Source organism: Ranitomeya variabilis, chromosome 7 (genome assembly GCF_051348905.1).
Source record: "Ranitomeya variabilis isolate aRanVar5 chromosome 7, aRanVar5.hap1, whole genome shotgun sequence".
Lineage (NCBI taxonomy): Eukaryota > Metazoa > Chordata > Amphibia > Anura > Dendrobatidae > Ranitomeya > Ranitomeya variabilis.
Window position 1 is genome coordinate 213,731,160 of NC_135238.1, and position 27,079 is coordinate 213,758,238.

A 27,079-nucleotide genomic window follows, 5' to 3' on the forward strand; every position below is an offset into this window, starting at 1 on the left:
CCGTTCTGTTCCCATATCTCTGGAGTAAGCTTGATTCTGCTCCTATATCTATGCAGCAAGCTCCGTTCAGTTCCCATATCTGTGTACCAGCCTGTTTTTAAAGCCTGTTATCTCTGCTACTTTAATGCAGTGGCCAGATATAAGCAGGGAAAAGGAGGGCCACCGCAACTCAAGGGCCACTGCCTTGTGATTGCCCCCCAGGCTGAAAATTGCCAGCCAGCCCCTGCTGGCTGCAGTGCCATACTGATATAGCTGACTGTCTGCAGTGCAGTACTGATATGGCTGACTGGCTGCAGTGCCGTACTGATATAGCTGACTGGCTGCAGTGCCATACTGATATAGCTGACTGTCTGCAGTGCAGTACTGATATGGCTGACTGGCTGCAGTGCCATACTGATATAGCTGACTGGCTGCAGTGCCATACTGATATAGCTGACTGGCTGCAGTGCCATACTGATATAGCTGACCGGCTGCAGTGCAGTACTGATATAGCTGACTGGCTGCAGTGCCGTACTGATATAGCTGACTGGCTGCAGTGCCATACTGATATAGCTGACTGGCTGCAGTGCCGTACTGATATAGCTGACTGGCTGCAGTGCAGTACTGATATACAGTGGGGAAAAAAGTATTTAGACACCAATTGTGCAAGTTTTCCCACTTAAAAAGATGAGAGAGGCCTGTAATTTACATCATAGGTAGACTATAACTATGAGAGTCAAAATGAGAAAACAAATCCAGAAAATCACCTTGTCTGATTTGGCAAGATTTATTTTGCAAATTATGGTGGAAAATAAGTGTTTGGTAATTAACAAAAGTTCATCTCAATATTTTGTTATATATCCTTTGTTGGCAATGACAGAGGTCAAACGTTTTCTGTAAGTCTTCACAAGGTTGGCACACACTGCTGGTGGTATGTGGCCCATTCCCCCATGCAGATCTCCTCTAGAGCAGTGATGTTTGTTTTAGGCCTGTCGCTGGGCAACATGGACTTTCAACTCCCTCCAAAGGTTTTCTATGGGGTTGAGAGCTGGAGACTGGCTAGGCCACTCCAGGACCTTCATATGCTTCTTATGAAGCCACTCCTTCATTGCCCCTGCAGTGTGTTTGTGATCATTATCATGCTGAAAGACCCATCCACGTTTCATCTTCAATGTCCTTGCTGATGGAAGGAGGTTTACACTCAAAATCTCATGATACATGGCCGCACTCATTCTTTTATGTACACAGATCAGTCGTCCTGGCCCCTTTACAGAGAAACAGCCCCAAACCATGATGTTGCACTTGCCACCCTCATGCTTCACAGTAGGTATGGTGTTCTTTGGATGCAACTCAGCATTCTGTCTCCTCCAAACACGACGAGTTTTGTTTCTACCAAACAGTTCTACTTTGGTTTCATCAGACCATATGACATTCTTCCAATTCTCTTCTGGATAATCCAAATGCTCTCCAGCAAACTTCAGACGGGTCCGGACATGTACTGGCTTAAGCAGTGGGACACGTCTGGCACTGCAGGATCTGAGTCCCTGGCAGCGTAGTGTGTCACTGATGGTAACCTTTGTTACGGTGGTCCCAGCTCTATGCAGGTCATTTACTAGGTCCCCCCATGTGGTTCTGGGATTTTTGCTCGCTGTTCTTGTGATCATTTTGACCCCACGGGGTGAGAATTTGTGTGGAGCCCCAGATTGAGGGAGATTATCAGTGGTCTTGTATGTCTTCCATTTTCTTATTATTGCTCCCACAGTTTATTTCATCGCACCAAGCTGCTTGCCTATTGCAGATTCAGTCTTCCCAGCCTGGTGCAGGGCTACAAATTTGTTTCTGGTGTCCTTCAACAGCTCTTTGGTCTTCACCATAGTGGAGTTTGGAGTGTGACTGTTTGAGGTTGTGGACAGGTGTCTTTTATACTGATAACAAGTTCCAACAGGTGCCATTACTACAGGTAATGAGTGGAAGACAGAGGAGCCCCTTAAAGAAGAAGTTACAGGTCTGTGAGAGCCAGAAATCTTGCATGTTTTTAGGTGAACAAATACTTATTTTCCACCATAATTTGCAAAATAAATCTTGCCAAATCAGACAAGGTGATTTTCTGGATTTGTTTTCTCATTTTGACTCTCATAGTTGTGGCCTACCTATGATGTCAATTACTACAGGCCTCTAAGTGGGAGAACTTGCACAATTGGTGGCTGACTAAATACTTTTTCCCCCATTGTAGCTGACTGTAGTAGCAAAAGAATCATCTGGTCAATGTAACTTTGTATTGGAATAAAACTAAAAACAGAGAGAGAGAAAAAAACCTATTTTGGCCTCATTTCAGCATTTACATTTAGCAGCTGCTATAACATCTTCTTATGCCTGAATGCTTTTCCAAAGGCAAAACACACCTGTTCCAATAACATTTTACCCATTTACTGCGGCGGTGACAGATTTTCCTCTCTAAACCTCTGAGCTCCCTGCATCATTCCAATGTATGGCATTCACTAGTCACCAAGGATTAGTGGGCGGAAATAAAAGATATTTATGATAGATGTACCGTTAAAGAGCTAGAGCAGCGCTACGGAAATGCACGAGGATTGCAACTGTTCTGATAATTACATCACAAGAATATACGGCTGTTTCCCTGGAGAGGAACATGATGAGTTTAATTAAAATGCACAATACGGGATATGAAAATTAAGGTAAACCACTGGAAGAGGAAGGTTGGTTTGTGCATTTGGTTTTCTGTACATCTACATCGTCAGAAAAGTCCATCTAGTTAAGTTTGTGGTTTCATGCTTGTTGAACCCGAAGACTAAAATTTAAGACTGTAGCCAACCAAGCCTTAATCTGTCTCCGAATTGCTCTTTTTGTATATTTTTGGATCAATTTTGTTATCATGATTTAATAAATATATTTTTTGCACAGAGTGACAGCTATTTTCTTAATTTCTGTAGATTCTGCAAAAGGAAAAGTTTCACTACAGCCTTTCTGGGACCTTTCATACAGTGAAGTCACAATTTGGCTTATCATAAAGGAGGAGGAAATATGGGGTAAAGCATACAGCTCTTATATAAAGGTTATCAGCAGTTTTGATAAATAGTCATTCATGGTTCTACCCCTGTTTATCCCTGTAAAAAAAAAATTGTAGTCTTCTCTACAAGTTGTGAGTTAGCTGGGCTTTCCGGTGATTTCACATATGATGTCACTAAACAAAATGTTAAAGGAATCTGAAGCATTTAGACTTACAGTACAGACCAAAAGTTTGGACACACCTTCTCATTTAAAGATTTTTCTATATTTTTATGACTATGAAAATTGTACATTCACACTGAAGGCATCAAAACTATGAATTAACACATGTGGAATTATATACTTAACAAAAAAGTGTGAAACAGCTGAAAATATGTCTTATATTCTAGGTTCTTCAAAGTAGCCACCTTTTGCTTTCATGACTGCTTTGCACACTCTTGGCATTCTCTTGATGAGCTTCAAGAGGTAGTCACCGGGAATGGTCTTCCAACAATCTTGAAGGAGTTCCCAGAGATGCTTAGCACTTGTTGGCCCTTTTGCCTTCACTCTGCGGTCCATCTCACCCCAAACCATCTCGATTGGGTTCAGGTCTGATGACAGTGGAGGCCAGGTCATCTGGCGTAGCACCCCATCACTCTTCTTCTTGGTCAAATAGCCCTTACACAGCCTGGAGGTGTGTTTGGGGTCATTGTCCTGTTGAAAAATAAATGATGTTCCAACTAAATGCAAACCGGATGGAATAGCATGCCGCGGCAAGATGCTGTGGTAGCCATGCTGGTTCAGTATGCCTTCAATTTTGAATAAATCCCCAACAGTGTCACCAGCAAAGCACCCCCACACCATCACATCTCCTCCTCCATGCTTCACGGTGGGAACCAGGCACGTAGAGTCCATCCGTTCACCTTTTCTGCGTCGTGCAAAGACACAGTGGTTGGAACCAAAGATCTCAAATTGGACTCCTCAGACCAAAGCACAAATTTCCACTGGTTTAATGTCCATTCCTTGTGTTCTTTAGCCCAAACAAGTCTCTTCTGCTTGTTGCCTGTCCTTAGCAGTGGTTTCCTAGCAGCTATTTTACCATGAAGGCCTGCTGCACAAAGTCTCCTCTTGACAGCTGTTGTAGAGATGTGTCTGCTGCTAGAACTCTGTGTGGCATTGACCTGGTCTCTAATCTGAGCTGCTGTTAACCTGCGAGTTCTGAGGCTGGTGACTCAGATAAACTTATCCTCAGAAGCAGAGGTGACTCTTGGTCTTCCTTTCCTGGGGCGGTCCTCATGTGAGCAAGTTTCTTTGTAGTGCTTGATGGTTTTTCCCACTGCACTTGGGGACACTTTCAAAGTTTTCCCAATTTTTTGGACTGACTGACCTTCATTTCTTAAAGTAATAATGGTCACTCATTTTTCTTTACTTAGCTGCTTTTTTCTTGCCATACTACAAATTCTAACAGTCTATTCATTAGGACTATCAGCTGTGTATCCACCAGACTTCTGCACAACACAACTGATGGTCCCAACACCCTTTATAAGGCAAGAAATCCCACTAATTAAACCTGACAGGGCACACCTGTGAAGTGAAAACCATTCCTGGTGACTATCTCTTGAAGCTCATCAAGAGAATGCCAAGAGTGTGCAAAGCAGTCATCAAAGCAAAAGATGGCTACTTTGAAGAACCTAGAATATAAGACATAATTTCAGTTGTTTCACACTTTTTTGTTAAGTATATAATTCCACATGTGTTAATTCATAGTTTTGATGCCTTCAGTGTGAATGTACAATTTTCATAGTCATGAAAATACAGAAAAATCTTTAAATGAGAAGGTGTGTCCAAACTTTTGGTCTGTACTGTATTTTGAGAGAAACATCCTAGTATGCGTTCCTATCCAAAATTCATAGTATGGTCTCCTATCCAAAAATCATAGTATGCTCTCCTATCCAAAATTCATAGTATGCACTCCTATCCAAAATTCATAGTATGCCCTCCTATCCAAAATTCATAGTATGTGCTCCTATCCAAAATTCATTGTATGCGCTCCTATCCAAAATTCATAGTATGTGCTCTTACCCAAAATTCATAGTATGCGCTCTCATCCAAAATTCATAGTATGTGCTCCTACCCAAAATTTATAGCATGCGCTCCCATCAAACATTCCACAAACCTGATGATAATTGGACGTAGTCTGAGTCTCACGGACTGGAGACAGAGATCATTTTTTTATACTGGCGCGTATATGGAACAATCTATGGGTCGGCGTAATATTCGAGAAATAAAAATGGACAGCACAAGGGTGTGTGACCGTAGCCTAAGTCGGCTGATAAATCTTGCCCACTGTCTCGCTGAGTATATAGTAAGTCAACAACCTTTTAATATGTAAATTCCTCCACCGAGCAGTCAGCTAAAATGTAGAAGCATTTACAGCATGAAACATATGGCTCTCTCCATCACTTCGGCAGCTGCTTGCCTCTATCAGCCAAGCACAATCTCAATTTTACTTTTTTTTTTACTGCTGGAATGTTTTCCCTGACTGTTATTTCCCTATTAGTTGATTGATTCTTTGTCTGGCCCAGGTAATCTTAAACACGGGGGCGAAACTATTGTAGAACCTTCGACTTCCCGCTGATGATGTCATGTGTCGTCGGTGATGGCATCATACCAGACAGATTCCCCAGATGTTATAAATCAAAGAAATGTTAACATCTGATATCATGATGGCTTCATCTCCAGTTACACAAGTGCCATCTGTAGGGTCAGAGTGGCAAACCGTAGTGTCAAATGAACTTTCTTTGGGCAAAGTAAAAAGTCCCAAAGATTCAGCAAATTACATTACCGTTTGAATCTGATTTGGAGCCAACCCCTTTTTTCTAAGGAAAATTCTTAAAGGATTTAGAAAAAATAATTGCTAGAGTTGGTGCAAAATGATTTGCAGGAATTGGTCAATATTCCATGGTGGCTGGAATGGAGCCCCGAGAACCATCTCCTACATCCCGACATCTGTCACATCTTTGGCTCTTCCTTTGATCAGCTGGCCTGGGATGCACATGACATTGCGCCATGTCGGTTAATCAAAACAAGAACCGTAGGTAGGAGACAGTTTCCACAGCTTGTGCCCAATGGCCACAGATTATAGAGCCCAATGGTTCCGCGAATTGATTCGCACCCACTCTATTACATACCCAAAAATGTCTCCGTCTTCTCCATTCTGTCAGTCCGTGGAAATCAGCCTACACGCAGATGTAGTCTGATGGTTTCCACAAACTCATTAACTTTCATGTCCGAATGCGATGCAAATATCAGATTTAAAAAATTGACCTACTCCTGGAAATGTCGGTAGAGTTGACATGTACGTGTATGATAACCATTGCTCCGTTGCGAGAGGTGGCCACGCATGAGCAGCTATAGCATTCTTGTAATAGATTCGTAGACCTATGGTTTTTAATGTTTTTGGACCATTTCTGGAGCACGACTCCGAATCAGGGGACTTTTCCTTAGGGTTTAAGGATAAAAAAGAAGGAGGTTGATGTCGAGTTCAAGTTTGACCGTTCTTCATTTTTCTCTTTCCCTCTTTCTAACATGGGTTAATGACTCCTTGGTAAATTTAGAAGCTTTCTCTTCATGACACCAGTTTCAATCTGAATATTATTGTAGATGTTGTTCTTCATTTTCACAAACCCTCAGAGTTATTATTATCTTCATCGCCGAGTCAAGTTTGAGTGTTCAGGAGAGAGTTGAAGATTTCATAAAAGGGGATTCCAAAACATGAAAGAACCAGCGGAAGAACAATTATTGTTATTATTATTCATTTTCCATGCCTTCTATTTTTATGCAAATACATCATATCTTCATCATTAAATTATGCGCCCCCTCATGAAGCCTATAATAAACTGTGACTGCCATGATTGCTGGACTTTCCTTTCCGGCACATTTCTTCCATAGTCGTCTATAATATCGAAGAAAGTATCAAAATATCTAAATATGGTTTTTAATTTAATTTTACAAAATTAACCGAAGGGATGAAATGGTATTAAAAGTAATAACCTATACCCACCTGGAAAATCACCTGCCGCTGCTATTACCAACGTGCCGGCTGCAGTCAATCACTGGCATCACCTGTGTACAGCACAAAACCGATGATGTCACTGATTGGTTGCAGCAAGCATGTGAGTAAGCAGGGATATCATCAATGAAATACAAAAAAAACCCAGTCAGAATTGATATTTTTTGTTCAACAGAAAGAAAAGAAATAATAAAAATATATTTTTTTCTGTAGAAAAAACATGACAAAGTCACAGAATAATGGTAACATTGTGTAATTTATGCTGCATAGTATAAATTAGAAATCACATACAAAAATTGCTGTTTTTTTCCATTACCTCTCAAAAAATACAAACTTTTTGCTATGGTATACTGTATGTATCCCAAAATAGTGGCATTGAAAAAAAAACTTGTTCTGTAAGAATAGTGATGTCAATGGCAAGATATAAAAGTTACAACTTTTGGAATTTGGATATGAAAAAAGAAAACGATCACCTCTGAAAGCCAAAATAGTATAATATTGGGTCATCCAGACCATTAAATGCTTCTAACATGGAATGGAAAGATGAGAGGACCACCAGTCTGATGAAAACTTTGCTGACAAATACATCTGTAACTGAACCCCCCAGTGTCACGAACAGAAAAAAATTTATTCCTCTGAATCTATGGAAGAATTTTGATATCTTACAATTCAGCTATGGATATAAGCACCATTAGAAGTTTTTTCATAGTATGTTTACGAGTAAGTCTGCCATATGCTCCAGTAAAAAAGCATGTTAATTACTCAAGATAAATTACATCAAAAGGATCGCAAACTGCTACAGATTGATGGAGATGTTGATCAACAGGACATTACTCTGGTGCTCAGGGAATATTCATTTCCATATCTGCCGAAAATGTAAAATGTACAATCATTTTCAGTAGACTTAATTTACAAAGCTAAATCAACAGATAGCTGAAAGTATAGCGGCATTTAAAACCTTTAACGTCTCCTAAAATATATATCTTCAAAATAAGTAACAAAGCCAAAAGCGTAGATGCCGCTAATCCACACTTGCCAATTCTCCTGGAATAAGTGGAAAGGCTTCTACGAAAAGGCAACTCCATCTATCAGGTCCCAGGAGTGTTACTGCCTTCACCATTTAAACCCTGTACAGAGATATGAAGTTACACGGAGTTCCTGGCTTGAGTCCTTGGAGTAGTTGCTGGCTGATGGAGCGGGTTAGCAGGAATAGTCAAGTTGGAAAAAAAAGGTAAAATTAACAAAATCAAAAGAATAGTTAGGAAATTGGATGAGATCAGAATGGGAATAATGCAGGTCAAAATGGAGCATTACTAGAGATGTGAAGCAGGACTAGCAAAATCTATATCTGGCAACTCCCGACAGTAAGCTGGGAGTTTAGTGGGGTGTGGTGCAGTATCACTCGCCAAAGTAGGGAGCTGATTACTCCAGCTGAACAGCGCAAACACATACTTCCAGTCCTCCCGCTTCCTAAAACTCAATGTAGACAAAACCGAACTCATCATCTTTTCTCCATCTCGCGAATCCCCCCTACCCGATCTGCCTATTATGGTAAATGGCATCACGCTCTATCCCGCACCTGAAACCCGCTGCCTCAGGGTAACTCTTGACTCTGCCCTGTCCTTCAAACCGCACGTCCAAACTCTTGCCACCTCCTGTCGCCTCCAACTCAAAAATATTGCCAGAATCCATCCCTCAGCCCCCAGTCTACTAATACTCTTGTGCATGCCCTCATCATCTCCCGCCTCGACTACTGCAACACCCTCCTCTGTGGCCTCCCCGCTAATTCTCTTGCACCACTCCAGTCTGTCCTCAACTCTGCTGCCCGGCTAATCCACCTCTCTCCTCGCTGCTCCCCTGCTTCTCCCCTCTGCCAATCCCTCCATTGGCTCCCAATTCCCAAACGAATCCAGTTCAAACTACTAACACTGATCTTCAAAGCCATCCACAACCTGTCCCCTCCCTATATCTCTGAACTAATCTCCCAATATCTTCCCCTATGCAATCTTCGATCCTCCCAAGACCTCCTACTCTCCACCACACTTATTCGTTCCTCACACAACCACCTCCAAGACTTCTCCCGGCTATCCCCCGTCCTCTGGAATTCCACGCCTCAACACGTCCAATTATCCACCGCCCTTGGATCCTTCAGACGGAACCTGAAAACCCATCTCTTCAGGAAAACCTACAGCCTGCACTAACCATTCTGCCGCCTCACCACCACCCGAGCTGCCGCCTCACCATCACCAGAGCTGCCGCTTCACCACCACCAGAGCTGCTGTACCCCCGGCCTTCTGTCTCTTTCCCATTATCCCATAAAATGTAAGTCCGCAAGGACAGGGTCCTCTCCCCTCTGTACCAGTCTGCCATGGTAAATTCGTTAACTGTAAATGATATCTACAGCTCTGTACTAGTGTTGAGCATTCCGATACTGCAAGTATCGGGTATCGGCCGATACTTGCTGTATCGGAATTCCGATACCGAGATCCGATACTTTTGTGGTATCGGGTATCGGGTATCGAAACAACATTAATGTAATAATGTGTAAAAGAGAGAATTAAAATAAAAAATATTGCTATACTCACCTCTCCGACGCAGCCCGGACCTCAGCGAGGGAACCGGCAGCGTTGTTTGTTTAAAATTCGCGCGTTTACTTGGTTACGTGAAGTCCCGGCTTGTGATTGGTCGCGGCGGCCATGTTGCCGGGACGCGGACCAATCACAGCAAGCCGTGACGTAATTTCAGGTCCTTGCAGGATTTTAAAATTACGTTCCGGCGTTGTGATTGGGCGCGTCGTGGTCACATGGGCGACGTAACCAATCACAAGCCGGGACGTCACGGGAGGCTGGACACGCGCACATTTTAAAATGCGCGCGTGTCCAGCCTCCCGTGACGTCCCGGCTTGTGATTGGTCGCGGCGGCCATGTTGCCGGGACGCGGACCAATCACAACGCCGGAACGTAATTTTAAAATCCTGCAGGACCTGAAATTACGTCACGGCTTGCTGTGATTGGTCCGCGTCCCGGCAACATGGCCGCCGCGACCAATCACAAGCCGTGACGTCACGGGAGGCTGGACACGCGCACATTTTAAAATGCGCGCGTCCAGCCTCCCGGCTTGTGATTGGTTCACCGCGATGCAACCAATCACAAGCCGGGACGTCACGGGAGGCTGGACACGCGCGCATTTTAAAATGGGCGCGTGTCCAGCCTCCCGTGACGTCCCGGCTTGTGATTGGTTGCGGCGCGGTCAACCAATCACAAGTGTGTACCAAGCTCACAATCAAGACCTGAGCCTCGTAATACATCAAAAAGTGCCAAGCTAAGCCAAACTACAGGGTTGAAAACATCATACTTCTGTATACATATAAATAAGTGTACAATTTGGACACGCGCGCATTTTAAAACGCATTTTAAAATGCGCGCGTGTCCAGCCTCCCGGCTTGTGATTGGTTGACCGCGCCGCAACCAATCACAAGCCGGGACGTCACGGGAGGCTGGACACGCGCCCATTTTAAAATGCGCGCGTGTCCAGCCTCCCGTGACGTCACGGCTTGTGATTGGTTGCGGCGCCCATGTGACTGCGACGCAACCAATCACAAAGCCGGGACGTAATTTTAAAATCCTTAAGGACCTGAAATTACGTCACGGCTTGCTGTGATTGGTTGCGTGGCCCATGTGACTGCGACGCAACCAATCACAAAGCCGGAGCGTAATTTTAAAATACTGAATGACCTGAAATTACGTCACGGCTTGCTGTGATTGGTTGCGTCGCCGCCACATGGGCGGCATGCGACCAATCACAAGCCGGGACTTCACGTAAGGAAAGAAAAGCGCGAATTTTAAACAAAGAACGCTGCCGCTTCCCTCGGTAAGGTGCAGGCTGCGTCGGAGAGGTGAGTATAGCAATATTTTTTATTTTAATTCTTTCTTTTACACATTAATATGGTTCCCAGGGCCTGAAGGAGAGTTTCCTCTCCTTCAGACCCTGAGAACCATCAGGAATACCGTCCGATACTTGAGTCCCATTGACTTGTATTGGTATCGGGTATCGGTATCGGATTGGATCCGATACTTTGCCGGTATCGGCCGATACTTTCCGATACCGATACTTTCAAGTATCGGACGGTATCGCTCAACACTACTCTGTACGTAACCCCTTTTCACATGTACAGTACCATGGTATTAATGGTGCTATATAAATAAATAATAATAATAATATGTGGTATTACACCCTAGTTTCAGTGGCTAGACACAGTTTGTGCCTCCTAGAACTTCTGGTCCTGATGTCTTCTCCATCACCAGCAGCAACTACAGAATGAATTTGGCAGTGCCTGGTGTTCAAAAGCAGATGTTACAGGAGCAGGTCTCGGAGGACCTGTGACATCCAGGAAAAGTCAGCAAACCTGCCAATCTGAATCTGTCAGAAACCCCCACAGAATCCAGCTGTTCTGAGAGGTGGAGAAACAGAGTGGATGGAGAGGCTTCTGAAATTTGGCGTGGCTCTAGACAAAATTTACCAGCTGTGCACGAAGCTGCAAATGGATGATCTTCTCTATAGTTGTCTTTAAAAGTTGCCAAATATAGCTACAGGAGGTAAGACCCAATGGTCCCTATGCTACATAGGAAAACCCCAATATAACAAATGTCACTTCAAAGTCTAGGACGTTGTCAGAGATTTTGCAAACAGTCTCATGAACTTCATGTTATGCCTTTGGATATAAGGGTTTTAGAGGTTGCAATTTATACTAGGTCCTATGTCTGGTGGGACCCCTATATATACCTCCTTGCCACAAAGAAGAACTGGACAATTAGTCCACAGGCCTACCTATATAAAGTGCTTGAAGGCTGTGGGTAGCTTGTTCAATATATGCCAACTTTCTATACCCTTTCCCTGCATTTTTCTTGCTTTATTTTTTTCAGCCCTGCCTTTAAAGGTCCATAATGTTTTTACTTCTTCATTGCTGTATGAGGGATATATTGTATTTTTAATGACTCTATTTAAATATACTGTATTGAAAATTGAAAAAAAGCCTTTTTGTAGATTAGAATGAAAAAACCCCCTGCAATTCTGTTTATTTTTACATTGTTCACCAAATGATAAACAAGCATAATATTCACTTTATTGAAATAAAGATAAATGCTTAGACACATTGGTTATATTTATGGTGTTGTTAAGACAAATAGGAGTGTTCAGTTATTTATGTACAGTGGTGTGAAAAGTGTTTGCCCCCTTCCTGATTTCCTATTCTTTTGCACGTTTTTCACACTTAGATATTTCAGATCGCATAGCAAATTTAAATATTAGACAAATATAACACAAGTAACACAAAATGCCATTTTCAAATGAAGGTCTTAATTATTAAGGGAAAAAGAAATCCAAACCTACAGGAAACTGTGTGAAAAAGTGATTGCCCCTAAACCTAATAGCTGCTTGGGCAACAACTGCAAGCAAGCATTTGCGATAACTGGCAATGAGTCTTTTACAACACTCTGGAGGAATCTTGGCCCACTCATCTTGGCAGAATTGTTGTAACTCAGCCACATTGGACGATTTCGGAGCAAGAACCACCTTTTTAAGGTCATGCCACAGCATCTCACTCAGATTAAGGTCAGGACTTTGACTAGGCCACTCCAAAGTTTGAAATTTGTTTTTTTTTTTTTTAAGCCATTCAGAGGTGGACTAGCTGATGTGTTTTGGATCATTGTCCTGCTGCATAACCCAAGTGCGCTTCAGATTGAGGTCATAAACAGATGGTCAGATATTCTCCGTCAGGATTTTTTGGTAGACAGCAGAATTCATGGTTCCATTTACCACAGCAAGTATTCCAAGTCCTGAAGCAGTAAAACAGCTCCAGACCATCACAATATCACCACCACATTTTACTGTTGGTATAATGTTTCTTTTTCTGAAATACTGTGTTACTTCTACGCCAGATGTAATGGGACATACACCTTCCAAAATGTTCAACTCTTGTCTAGTCAGTCCACAGAGTATTCTACCAAAATTCTTGGAGATCATCAAGATTTTTTTCTGGCATAACTGAGACAAGCCTTTATGTTCTTACTGCTCAGCACTGGTTTTTGGCTTGGAACTCTGTCATGCAGGCCATTTTTGCCCAGTCTCTTTCTTGTGGTGGAATCATGAATACTGAGCTTAACTGAGGCAAGTGGGGTCTACAGTTCTTTGGATGTTGCTGTGGGGTCTTTTGTGACTTCTTGGAAGAGTCATTGCTGTGCTCTTTAAGGAATTTTGGTCAGTCGGCTACTCCTGGGAAGGTTCACCACTGTTCCATGTTTTCACCATTTGTGGATAATGACTTTCACTGTGGTTCACTGGAGCCCCAATGCTTTGGAAATGGAATTATAACATTTTCCAGACTAAGAGATATCAGTTACTTTGTTTCTCATTTGTTCCAGAATTTGTTTGGATCACGGCATAATGTCTAGCTTTTGAGGATTTTTTGATCTACTTCACTTTGTCGGGCAGGTCCTATTTGAGTGATTTCTTGATTGAGAACAGGTGTGGCAGTAATCAGGCTTGGGTGTAGCTAAGGAACTTGGACTCAGCTTCCCAAAGATGTGATATACCACAGCTAACTTTTTTTTTTTTTTTTTTAGGGGGGGGGGGGGGGTAACTATTGCAATTAACTTAAGAATAAAGACCTTCATTTAAAAACTGCAATTTGTGATTACTTGTGTTATCTTTGTCTAATGTTTCCATTTATTTGGTGATCTGAAACATTTAAGTGTGACAAACATGCAAAAGAGTAGGAAATCAGGAAGGGGGCAAACACTTTGTCACACCACTGTGTATGGCAACCTTAGTAACCATTAAAATGGATTGATTTAACAATCTTTCCTAACAGGATAATGAAAATATGATACCTTATACTTTGACCTTTTGACTCTTCTGCAGCTTGCATGTATTGCAATACAATGCAAGCAGCTCGATTCTATGCAGTCGGAATCACGATAGCCACCTTAGATCAGTTTCTAGCTATTTTTTTTCCTCTCCTGAACAGGAATTTCAGCTCAATTAAACTAAAATCTAATAAGATTTGAGCTTTGAAGGACATTTAGGTGGGCTGAGAGAAAGCCTTGAGACTAAGCTAATAGGGCATTGGCCCCTGGGATTCAGGCTACATGCCATTGATTTCCTGAGGCTTTCTTAGAATTTTCTGCAGAATCCAGAATACCAGTTTAACTCAAGTCATCACACATTTATAAAAAAAACCAAAAAAAAAACCTGTGCATCTAATGATCCATTTCATCTGTATCCAGCATATCCAGCACATGATATGAAGTGTATTGTTCACTGCCGAGAAAGCAACACAAGACATTTTATTCGGGGATTGTAATAGAACAGGTGTTAGTGGAAAGGAGGCAGTTGGGGAAATGATGTGTAGACAGATGGTCGTGTCAGGGTAAGAAGAGACGGTGTCCAATTAGACAACTTATGCTGGAATTCACATGCTTATGACAAACAGGAAAGTCATGATTATGATGCACCGTAGACACGTTGCTGATTCTCTAGTATATAGTCAGGTCTGAATGTGGTCAACAGAACAGGTGCAAAAGGGAACCTTTAACACCCACACACTGTGTATATATAGAATAGTAGTGTAACGCCAAAGGCCATCAGTGGGGAGAGTGTTTGTTGTGTGACTTTGATCTGACGAACACTCTTAATGGCCATGGTGCAACTTCATATGGACTTGGATGTCCATCACAGTCGTCTACCAACCGATTCACCCTCCCCAGAATACTGATCTGAAATTGGGTGACCTAGTGCTGCACGATGTCTCCTCTGGACCCCATAGAAGAGGTGTAGACTCTCCGATAGAAATATCAATGACCAGACTTACTTACCCATTGAGTTGCACAGGAATCCAAAGGCAATGTCCTTTCAATTATCATGTAAAGGGGCTGTCTAGTTGTTTTTTTTTAAAGTTGTTAATTTAGTAAGATATACTTGTCTGAGAAATGCTCCGATCATTTGGTACTATCTCTGGCACCGAGTCCCGGGAGGGCCTTCTATGGTTTCTGAACATATTCTCTGTGTAGGTTCTTCAGTATGAAGTATTGATGGAGAGTGGTGTTGGCTGACTACTCATTTCAATAACTAAACCAACCCCCTTCTCTGTCTATGCATGGGCTGTAACACAGAATGGAGCCGGCTTAGCTACTGAAATAAGCAGCCCTTGGCCAGCCCCCTTCCACAGCTCTGGTCACCTACTGTGATAGAAAAAGATGCCTTGTGGCAAACAGAGACTGGAAGAATGGCCAGACCCCAGGGCTGCAGGTTGTAACTGAAGATTAGAGTACTTTTTAGATGTAAAAATAGCATAATTGTTGTTAGCTGGATATCGCCTTTAACTAAACGGTGATGAAAATACAGAATAAGATGGGGCTACAAGGTGTGAGTCACATACATCTATGATTTTACAAATGAGAAGGACACGTGTTATACAAACTTTTGTTTAATCATGCAAAGAGCAATGAGTAATCTTTTTTCATAACCACATTCAGAGAATATTATTATTATTATTATTATTATATACAGTACATTAAACTCATTAATTAACTATAACATTTTCGGGGGTAAGTTAACAAAAAAGTTCAATTCCACCACTTTTTTTTTGCTTCATTTTTAGCACATTATTCATCTTGCAGTATTAACATTTCACTACTACTACCACTACTTGTGCACCATAAAAACATTTTTCCTAGAAAAAAAATATGGTTTGTATTGTCGCAGGGCAAGAGACATACGATAACTTTTTTTTTAAGTACTTTATATTATTTTACTTTATTAATAGAAAACAAAGTAAATGAGTTTCCTTAGTATACACTATAAATGTCAGAGTAGGTGGAAACATCACTTTTGGGATTCCTACCTATTGGGGGAATTGGGATCCCTTACACCCCTACTCCATTCTGCAAGCCAAGGAAGAGGCTACATGGGTAGGTGCCCGTTTGGAGGAAGTTACGGAAACATCCAAGCATGCACATTTCTCGACAGTCCAGAGATGGTGTCGGTGCTTCTGGAATTCACATTGATTTTAATAGAGAGTTGGCCGCACTTGTCCAGTCATCCTTTCTACAGAACAGGCAGAATAATTTCCACTTTTGAACAGGTGGGCTACGTTTTGGAAGCAAAACACCGCATTTCACCTATGTACAGTAGCCTTGTTTTCGACAGATGCCACTTGGCAGCATTAAAAAAGACAGACGGAGATTGTGCACATAAATGTGAAGGTTCTGCCGAGCCAAGAATACACCTTATGCCTTTTAAATAGAAATGCAGATGTACCTGTAAAGACCTATCTGTAAATCTCTGCTGAAAAACTTGGCTGAAAAGACAAAAAGCATAAAGAAAGCTAGATTCACTATACAATTAACACTTCGCGCTCCGTGCCACGACTGCCCAAAAGCACATTATAGCATTGGAGACCTGACCTGGACACTGATAGTAGCATTATATGACTCTTTGCCATTAATCATAAATTATCCCGTTTATTTAATTTTATGCCAATTTGCAAATAGTTAAGGCAATATTTACCTCTTAATCAAGTGTTTTGGTCCATAGAGAAAAGTTATCATCGGACTCACGCTACCTGAACCACGGGCAGAATTAGTAAAACACCGGCTGGTCCTCGGGGGATTCTACATAATCTGCTCAAATTGACTGGCAGGTTGGCTATTTGGCTAATTATTCATTTTGCGCTATTAATTCTGCGGCACTTAATAGACATTATCATTACTGTCTCCATTGGGGCTCAAAAGCTTTTGTCCCTATCAGTATGTCTTTGGATTGTGGGAGGAAACCAGAGAACCCAGAAGAAACCCACACAAACACGGGGAGAACATACAAACTCCTTGCAGATGTTGTCCTTGGTGGAATTTGAACCCAGGACCCCAGTGCTGCAAGACTGCAGTGCTAACCACTGAGCCACCATCTCTTCCTACATGTGTAAGGAGGAGAGATGGCCTCAGCGTACCTTGTCCGGGACGAGTCTGGAACCACAGGTGCTGTCACCCGAGTTGCAGGGGGAGGGGGGAGTTTAGTTCCCCTGACAGACTGTTGAACTTGAGACCAGGGGGCATGGAGAACATAAAAGGGCGACAGTGCACGGGAACGAGTTCAGTGTGGGCGGGAAGCTGTAGTGTGCAGAGACTGGGTGCGAGCCCTTCTGCGCTGCACGGTTAGGTGGGGCGGACGCGCTGTTCCAGGTGCCAGCGGCAACTTCCATCACAGTGTCCCCAGGTAATTGTACTTTAGTACCCCTGTTTAGCATGATCCCGTAGGGGGATTTATTATCCATCGGTAATGAGGGATGCAGTGTGTGGGTGGCTATGCATAAGGCTGGGAAATTTGGCAGTCATATATTAGAATTTTCTGTAAATTTATGTGACACTTTGTTGTTAAATCGATCCGTCATTGGGCTGTTTTACTTTTTGAGATGCTATGTAATATCAGCCACCCACTAGTATAGATCTTTATGTGTGGTAACTGTCTGTCACTTGGAGCTGCGCGTCGATTATGGGTGATTATGATGTATGGTTTGCCTGACTTTTCCAACCTTGGCAGTCTGTTGATACTTTAACAATGGCCTTATGATCATCTTTTTTGTCTTGATCTATGCTGCACGGTCAGGACAAAGTAGGCCCCAGCCAGAGTGGCCTACGGAAGCTTAGCAGAGACTTCAGGTGGAGATGCTTCCAGAGATCGCTGACCATGCTGATTCCCGTAGTGCCACTGACCATGAGTGATTTCTCCTTGCAGGCTGACCATGGAGGGCACACTCCCAGACGGGATGACCAGACCGCAAACAGAGTGCGGCTGCCTGACATATCTGCTCCCGCATACTCCCGTGCTGTGTCGGCGCCTGAGAGTACTGTTCCTCCTCCAGCGGATCTCCCCCTTGGACCAAGGAACTTTGATCGGACATCCCAGGACCACCGATGACACCGGAATCCAAGGCCCCTTCCGTACCAGGATGACACCGGTTTCTTCAAGCGTTCAGGCCGGAATGCAGCCACTAAAATCTCAGAGACTGCTCCTCATCAAGGCTGGATCAATAAGTTTGATGCTTTTGAACTCTCCCCTACCTTATTATACACCTGTTGTCCCTAAGTTAATCATATACAGTTTAACTACCCTATCTTCCATTTACCCCCTCCCTGTGTGGAGTAACGCTGTTATAGAAAACTCCTCTGTTAACCCTTGCTCTGCCTCCGACCATTACTGCATCCGTTCACCTGCTTTCACATGCATACATAAGGAGAGACCTATCAGTCAAAGAGATTAGGTGGGAGAAGCCATGGGAACTGGCCTCAGACTAGTCATCCAAGACACATAGTCCCTGTCCAGCTGTTCAAAGAGTAAAATTAAGCAGCCTGTGTCTCATAAATGTTGCCCGTGATTTGTGCATCATGATCCTGATGGCAAGTTCCCTTTTAAAGAGGTTGTCCTCTTTGGATCATTCATTTTTGTCAAAAGGGTACCCTAAATAAATTTGTCATAGATTTCCCAATATTGGACACCCAGCGATCTGGCACCACATGGAAAATGGAGCATTCCATGATGAACACTGTATAGTCTTCTCTGTGTGATTAACTGCACCCTCAACTAAACACAGTGTGTAAGTGTGGCGCCCCAGGGTCCTGGTCGTCACAGTGACGACGAAAAACCTGCAGCCTGCACCTTTGACCCCAGCGGAGCAGGAAAGTGAGACGCCGTTGAAGAAGACGACAACACTGCGGCTTGTCCAGCGACCAGAGACTGCAGCTTCAGCAGAAAAGCAGACCGGCACCGGAGGGACCGCATATGAAGCAGGTATGAGGAACGACCCTGCCCAGGTGATCGACCCCGCTCTAGCAACTGCTCCTGCCCCAGCTACTAACCTCGTTCCAGTGACTGACCTTTCCGCGGCCACCGACTGTGCCACGCTGCAGGCCGATGAGTCACTGGTAGGCCCGCTCCCAGCACCATCAAACCCCTGACCTGGTTGGGGCTATTAGCACATTCCCTGGGACTAGGACTGCGATATGGAGGGGCATGTGACAGCACCGCTAAAACCCATAGGCACACCGCTGGAGGTGAGCGCAGAGGAGGACATGATTGTTATGATCCCAGTGGTAGAGGATCTCTGGTATTCCGGCAAGGTCAACAAAAAACATAGGAACTGCTCTAGGGAGGTGGAAACTGGGCTAACCGCATACCTGATCCTAACACAACAACTAGAAGTAGCCGGTGAACGTGCCTACGTTGATTCTAGACGTCTCGAGCCAGCCGGAGAACTGACTACCCCTAGAGGGAAAATAAGACCTCACTTGCCTCCAGAGAAATTGAACCCAAAAGATATAGAAAACCCCCAACAAATAATAACGGTGAGGCAAGAGGAAAACACAAACGTAGAGATGAACTAGATTCAGCAAAGTGAGGCCCACTAGTCTAGATAGGCAGAAAATAGAAAGTGAACTATGCGGTCAGCAGAAAACCCTGCAAAAACATCCACGCTGAATATTTCAAGAACCCCCACACCGACTGACGGTGCGGAGGGGGAATATCAGCACCCTAGAGCTTCCAGCAAGCCAGAAAATCACATATTAAGCAAGCTGGACAAAAACACTGAAAAATGCAAATGATCCAAAGTATTCAAAACAGACTTAGCTTTTCTTGCATGAGACAGACGGAAAGGAATCAGGAGGAAACCTTATAGGACTGGATACAACGATGCCAGGCAAGAGACTGAGTCCAGAGGAGACCTAAATAGGGAACACCCGCTGCTTAATGACCCAGCTGGAGCCCAGGCCTGCAACAAGACATGCCTAACACAGTACCGTTAGTGACCACCAGAGGGAGCCCAGAAACACAGTTCACAACAGTACCCCCCCCCTTGAGGAGGGGTCACCGAACCCTCACCAAGACCCCCAGGGCGATCAGGATGAGCAGCGTGAAAGGCACAAACCAAATCAGTCGCATGAACATCAGAGGCGACAACCCAGGAATTATCCTCCTGACCATAGCCTTTCCACTTAACTAAATACTGAAGTCTCCGTCTAGAGATACGAGAATCCAAAATCTTCTCCACCACGTACTCCAACTCGCCCTCAACCAAAACCGGGGCAGGAGGCTCAACAGCAGGAACCATAGGCACCACGTACCACCGCAACAAGGACCTATGGAACACATTATGAATAGCAAATAACGCTGGAAGGTCCAAGCGAAAAGACACCGGGTTAAGGATTTCCAAAATCTTATAAGGACCAATAAAGCGAGGCTTAAACTTAGGAGAGGAGACCTTCAAAGGAACATGCCGAGAAGACAACCAAACCAAATCCCCAACACGAAGTCGGGGACCCACACCGCGGCGGCGGTTGGCAAAACGCTGGGCCTTCTCCTGTGACAATTTCAAATTGTCCACCACATGGTTCCAAATCCGCTGCAACCTATCCACCACAGAATCAACCCCAGGACAGTCAGAAGGTTCAACCTGACCCGAGGAGAAACGAGGATGAAAACCAGAGTTGCAGAAAAATGGTGAAACCAAAGTGGCAGAACTAGCCCGATTATTAAGGGCAAACTCGGCCAGTGGCAAAAAGGTAACCCAGTTGTCCTGATCAGCAGAAACAAAACATCTTAAATAAGTCTCCAACATCTGATTAGTTCGCTCGGTCTGGCCATTAGTCTGAGGATGAAAAGCCGACGAAAAAGACAAATCAATACCCATCCTAGCACAAAAGGATCGCCAGAATCTGGACAAACTGGGATCCTCTGTCAGACACAATATTCTCAGGGATGCCGTGCAAATGAACCACATTCTGAAAGAACAAAGGCACCAAATCAGAGGAGGAAGGCAACTTAGGCAAGGGCACCAAATGGACCATTTTAGAAAAACGATCGCACACCACCCAGATGACAGACATCTTCCGAGATACCGGAAGATCTGAAATGAAATCCATGGAAATGTGCGTCCAAGGCCTCTTCGGGATAGGTAAGGGCAAAAGCAACCCGCTGGCACGAGAACAGCAAGGCTTAGCCCGAGCACAAATCCCACAGGACTGCACAAACGAACGCACATCCCGCGACAAGGAAGGCCACCAAAAGGACCTAGCCACCAAATCTCTGGTACCGAAAATCCCAGGATGCCCCGCCAACACCGAGGAATGAACCTCAGAAATAACTCTGCTGGTCCATCTGTCAGGGACAAACAGTCTCTCCGGTGGGCAACGATCAGGCCTATCAGCCTGAAATTTCTGCAGCACTCGTCGCAAATCTGGGGAAATGGCAGACAAAATCACTCCCTCTCTGAGAACACCAACCGGCTCCGAGACTCCAGGAGAATCAGGCACAAAACTCCTAGAAAGTGCATCAGCCTTCACGTTCTTCGAACCAGGCAGGTACGAGACCACAAAGTCAAAACGGGAGAAAAACAACGACCAACGAGCCTGTCTAGGATTCAGGCGCTTGGCAGACTCGAGATAAATAAGATTTTTATGATCAGTCAAGACCACCACACGATGTTTAGCTCCCTCGAGCCAATGTCGCCACTCCTCAAATGCCCACTTCATAGCCAACAACTCCCGATTACCAACATCATAGTTCCGCTCAGCAGGCGAAAATTTTCTTGAAAAGAAGGCGCATGGCTTCATCACGGAGCCATCAGAACTTCTTTGCCACAAAACGGCCCCTGCACCAATCTCCGAAGCATCAACTTCAACCTAGAAGGGAAGAGAGACATCCGGCTGGCACAGGACTGGCGCTGAAGTAAACCGACGCTTCAGCTCCCGAAAGGCCTCCACGGCCGCAGTAGACCAATTAGCAACATCAGAACCCTTCTTGGTCATATCCGTCAAAGGTTTAACCACGCTAGAAAAATTAGCGATAAAACGACGGTAAAAATTAGCAAAGCCCAAGAACTTCTGCAGGCTCTTAACAGACGTGGGCTGAGTCCAGTCATGAATGGCACGGACCTTGACTGGGTCCATCTCCACAGTAGAAGGGGAAAAAATAAAACCCAAAAAAGAAACCTTCTGTACCCCAAAGATACATTTTGAACCCTTCACAAATAAAGCATTCTCACGCAGAACCTGAAACACCATCCTGACCTGGTTCACATGGGACTCCCAATCATCAGAAAAAAACAAAATATCATCCAGATAAATAATCATAAATTTATCCAGATATTTCCGGAAGATGTCATGCATGAAGGACTGAAACACAGAAGGAGCATTAGAGAGTCCAAAAGGCATCACCAGGTACTCAAAATGACCCTCGGGCGTATTAAATGCTGTTTTCCATTCATCTCCCTGCTTTATGCGCACAAGGTTATACGCACCGCGAAGATCTATCTTGGTGAACCAACTGGCACCCTTAATCCGAGCAAACAAATCAGACAACAATGGCAAAGGATACTGAAATTTCACCGTGATCTTATTCAGAAGACGATAATCTATACAAGGTCTCAAAGACCCGTCTTTCTTGCCCACAAAAAAGAATCCTGCACCAAGAGGAGAAGAGGATGGGCGAATATGTCCCTTCTCCAAAGACTCCTTTATATAACTCCGCATCGCGGCATGCTCTGGCACAGATAAATTAAAGAGTCGTCTGTTGTGAACTGTATTTCTTGGCTCCCTCTTGTGATCACTAGCGGTATGATACTTGGATTGTCTTTCTCCAGGTTGGTACCCACCTGGTTCGTTAGGCCTTGGGTGTTCCTATTTAGACTTCCTGGAAACTCAGTCTAGTGCCTGGAATCGATGTAGTCAGTCTATGTCTGTTTGCTCCTGTCTCCTGGTCTCCTGCTTTTTGCAAGATAAGCTAAGTCCTGCTTTCTTATTTTTGTTTATTCGCATTACTGCTATTTTGTTCCAGCTTGTTACAATGTGATTCCTGATTTTTGCTGGAAGCTCTAGGGGGCTGATATTCTCCCCCCACACCGTTAGTCGGTGCGGGGGTTCTTGGATATTCAGCGTGGATATTTTTGTAGGGTTTTTGCTGACCGCATAAGTCCTCTTCCTATTTTCTGCTATTAATTAGTGGGCCTCACTTTGCTAAATCTAGTTCATACTTATGTTTGTCTTTTCTTCTTACCTCACCGTTATTATTTGTTGGGGGCTTGTATCATAACTTTGGGGTCCTTTCTCTTGAGGCAAGTGAGGTCTTATTTCCTCTGAAAGGGTTAGTTAGTTCTCCGGCTGGTGCGAGACGTCTAGAATCAACGTAGGTACGTTCCCCGGCTACTTTTAGTTGTTGTGCTAGGATCAGATATACGGTCAGCCAAGTTACCACCTCCCTATGAGCTAGATTTTGTGTTTGCGGACTTAGCTGGAACTTCTGCGATCCTCTACCACTAGGATCATAACAGTCATCCCTTAGGAAATTTACTACCAGGAATCAAATCTATAGCACAATCACAGTCCCTATGAGGAGGAAGGGCACTGGACCTGGGTTCATCAAATACATCCTGATAGTCTGACAAAAACTCAGGGATCTCAGAAGGAGTAGAAGAGGCAATAGACACCAATGGAGAATCGCCATGAATCCCCTGACAACCCCAACTTGACACAGTCATAGCTTTCCAATCTAAAACTGGATTATGGGCCTGTAACCATGGCAGACCCAAAACAACAACATCATGCATTTTATGCAGTACCAGAAAACGAATCACCTCCTGATGTACAGGAGTCATGCACATGGTCACTTGCGTCCAATACTGAGGTTTATTCTCTGCCAATGGCGTAGCATCAATTCCTCTAAGAGGAATAGGATTTTCCAAAGGCTCCAGGACAAAACCACAGCGCCTGGCAAACGACAAATCCATCAGACTCAGAGCAGCACCAGAATCTACAAAAGCCATAGCTGAGTAAGAAGATAATGAACAAATTAAAGTCACAGACAAAATAAACTTAGGCTGAAAAGTACTAATGGCGACAGGATTAACAACAATTTTTTTTAAGCGCTTAGAGCATGCTGAGATAACATGTGTTGAATCACCACAGTAAAAACACAACCCATTTTGACGTCTATGATTTTGCCACTCGGCTCTGGTCAGAATTCTGTCACATTGCATAGGGTCAGGTGACCGTTCAGACAGCACCGCCAAAGGATTAACAGATTTGCGCTCCCGCAAACGTCGATCAATTTGAATGGCCAGAGCCATTGAATCATTCAGACCTGTAGGGATAGGAAACCCCACCATCACATTCTTAATGGCTTCAGAAAGACCAATTCTGAAATTTGCGGCCAGGGCACACTCATTCCATTGAGTAAGCACGGACCATTTCCGAAATTTTTGACAATACACCTCAGCTTCGTCCTGACCTTGAGAGATAGCCAGCAACATCTTTTCAGCCTGACCTTCAAGATTAGGCTCCTCATAAAGCAAACCAAGTGCCAGAAAAAACGCATCAACATTCACCAATGCAGGATCTCCTGGCGCCAGAGAGAAGGCCCAATCTTGAGGGTCGCCGCGCAAGAAGGAGATAACAATCTTAACTTGCTGAGCGGAATCACCAGAGGAACGAGGTTTCAGAGACAGAAACAATTTGCAATTATTCCTAAAATTCAGGAACTTAGATCTATCTCCAAAAAACGGCTCAGGAATAGATATTTTTGGTTCAGACATAGGGCTATGGATAACAAAATCCTGAATGCTTTGCACCCTAGCAGCAAGCTGATCCACACTAGAAGTCAGAGTCTGGACATTCATATCTGCAGCAGAGCTCAAGCCACTCAGAGAAAAAGGGGATGGAAGAAGCTAGGCGAACTGCAGCAACACAAAAAAACAAAAAAAAAAACAAAACTCAGAACTTCTTTTTAATCCCGCTTCTGCGATGCAATAAACATTTTCTTTTGGCCTGGCATTCTGTTATGATCCCAGTGGTAGAGGATCTCTGGTATTCCGGCAAGGTCAACAAAAACATAGGAACTGCTGTAGGGAGGTGGAAACTGGGCTAACCGCATACCTGATCCTAACACAACAACTAGAAGTAGCCGGTGAACGTGCCTACGTTGATTCTAGACGTCTCGAGCCAGCCGGAGAACTGACTACCCCTAGAGGGAAAATAAGACCTCACTTGCCTCCAGAGAAATTGAACCCAAAAGATATAGAAAACCCCCAACAAATAATAACGGTGAGGCAAGAGGAAAACACAAACGTAGAGATGAACTAGATTCAGCAAAGTGAGGCCCACTAGTCTAGATAGGCAGAAAATAGAAAGTGAACTATGCGGTCAGCAGAAAACCCTGCAAAAACATCCACGCTGAATATTTCAAGAACCCCCACACCGACTGACGGTGCGGAGGGGGAATATCAGCAGAGCTTCCAGCGAGCCAGAAAATCACATATCAAGCAAGCTGGACAAAAACACTGAAAAATGCAAATGATCCAAAGTATTCAAAACGGACTTAGCTTTTCTTGCATGAGACAGACGGAAAGGAATCAGGAGGAAACCTTATAGGACTGGATACAACGATGCCAGGCAAGAGACTGAGTCCAGAGGAGACCTAAATAGGGAACACCCGCTGCTTAATGACCCAGCTGGAGCCCAGGCCTGCAACAAGACATGCCTAACACAGTACCGTTAGTGACCACCAGAGGGAGCCCAGAAACACAGTTCACAACACATGATCATGCTTCAAGGGGAAATCCCCATGATAACCTGGCAGGAGCACTGTAGATGTCGGGAGGAGTAGGGAAGGCAACCATCCCTAGCCAGGCAAGCATAAAAGAAAGTAAAGAGTTAAATAACTGTTGCTGAAAGTTTAAAATTACTGTTATAATTGTTGAAGTTTGAAAGTTCATTTAACCTGACCAGATTTCTATTTAAAGGGATTATTTGTTTAAAGACATTGAGATCATGGACAGTGAGTGATCCAAAAACTTTCCATTGTACATAGTTGGCACCTATTTAGGTGCTTCCTACTGGTTTTACAAATAAGCTTTAAAGAAACTGTTTCTAATATTGCTGTGAAAGTTGCCTTGTTTTACAGAGACCTGAAGAAAAACCCGTTTGGCACGGCAGGATTCCGGGTCTGGATACACGCCTTGAAGCCCGCCCAAGCCCTACGTTGGGGGTTCATGACAGGTCCCTCGCATCGTTGTTGCTATTTAAATGATTGACTTGAATGATAAATTGCACTTTTGAAAATGCGACCTCAGTTGATAAGGAAATATGCAGAAGAAAGCATAGTAAAATGTTGAACTGGTTACACTTTGTTTAATAAAGTGATAGTATTTGATATAGTCAGAATAGATAGGAAACATACTCAGAAAGTACTAATGACTTGAAAAATATTTGTACCCTTAAAGGGAATGTTGATTTGTTGCACTTTATTAAAGTGATGTTTGATAGTGTCAGAAAAGTTAGTAAGAACTGTACTTTATATGCCAGATAGTGTTATGTGCAGAAAGTGTTGAAGATTACAGTATGCCTAATGTTGCACTTTTGAATTGAGCGGACCTGATGCAGTATACCCGTAGGGGTAGTCGCCGTTTGTAAGAAAAGTTCTGCACTTTGAAGAAAATAAAGGTAACGTTTGTTTTGCACTTTGAAATCTTAAAGATAGTATACCCTTAGAGGGTAATTGCATTTTATAGTCTGTTATAGTACTGTTTTCTATTTTTGAAAGTATATATGTTTATGTAAATATGTTTTTGCAACGTTCAAGCATCAATTCCTCCCATAAAGGGAAGCCAAAGTTTACATTGATTGACTTGTTTTACCTGTTTACAAGCATTCAAGAATTTTGTATGTCTTTTATCTAACCTGCAACTGTTTATGTTTCCTTTTCCCAGTCCGGGAGTACTGGATTTAACGGGGGGGAGTGTGGCACCACAGGGTCCTGTTCGTCACAGTGACATTGCTTTCCTCACAGGGAGAGTGATGTTACGCTTGGAAGCGATGAAGGATATCTCTTTATCAGGTAATCACAATGCACACAACATGTTCACACTCAAGACCAGAAGGGGGAGCCCACACCCTGTTTATGGGTGGCTTCCCTATATAAATT

The 27,079-nt window shown here is 43.7% G+C and overlaps 1 long non-coding RNA gene across 1 annotated transcript in view; it reads left to right on the plus strand.

The window, feature by feature from the left end:
• LOC143784518 (uncharacterized) overlaps positions 1-18,279 on the plus strand; it is a 37,328-nt gene extending 19,049 nt beyond the window's left edge. Inside the window, exons 2-3 of the long non-coding RNA XR_013217803.1 lie at positions 2,931-3,026; positions 17,846-18,279. This is a non-coding gene — a long non-coding RNA (uncharacterized LOC143784518). The remainder of the gene's footprint in view (positions 1-2,930; positions 3,027-17,845) is intronic.
• The last annotated feature ends 8,800 nt before the right edge of the window (positions 18,280-27,079 follow it).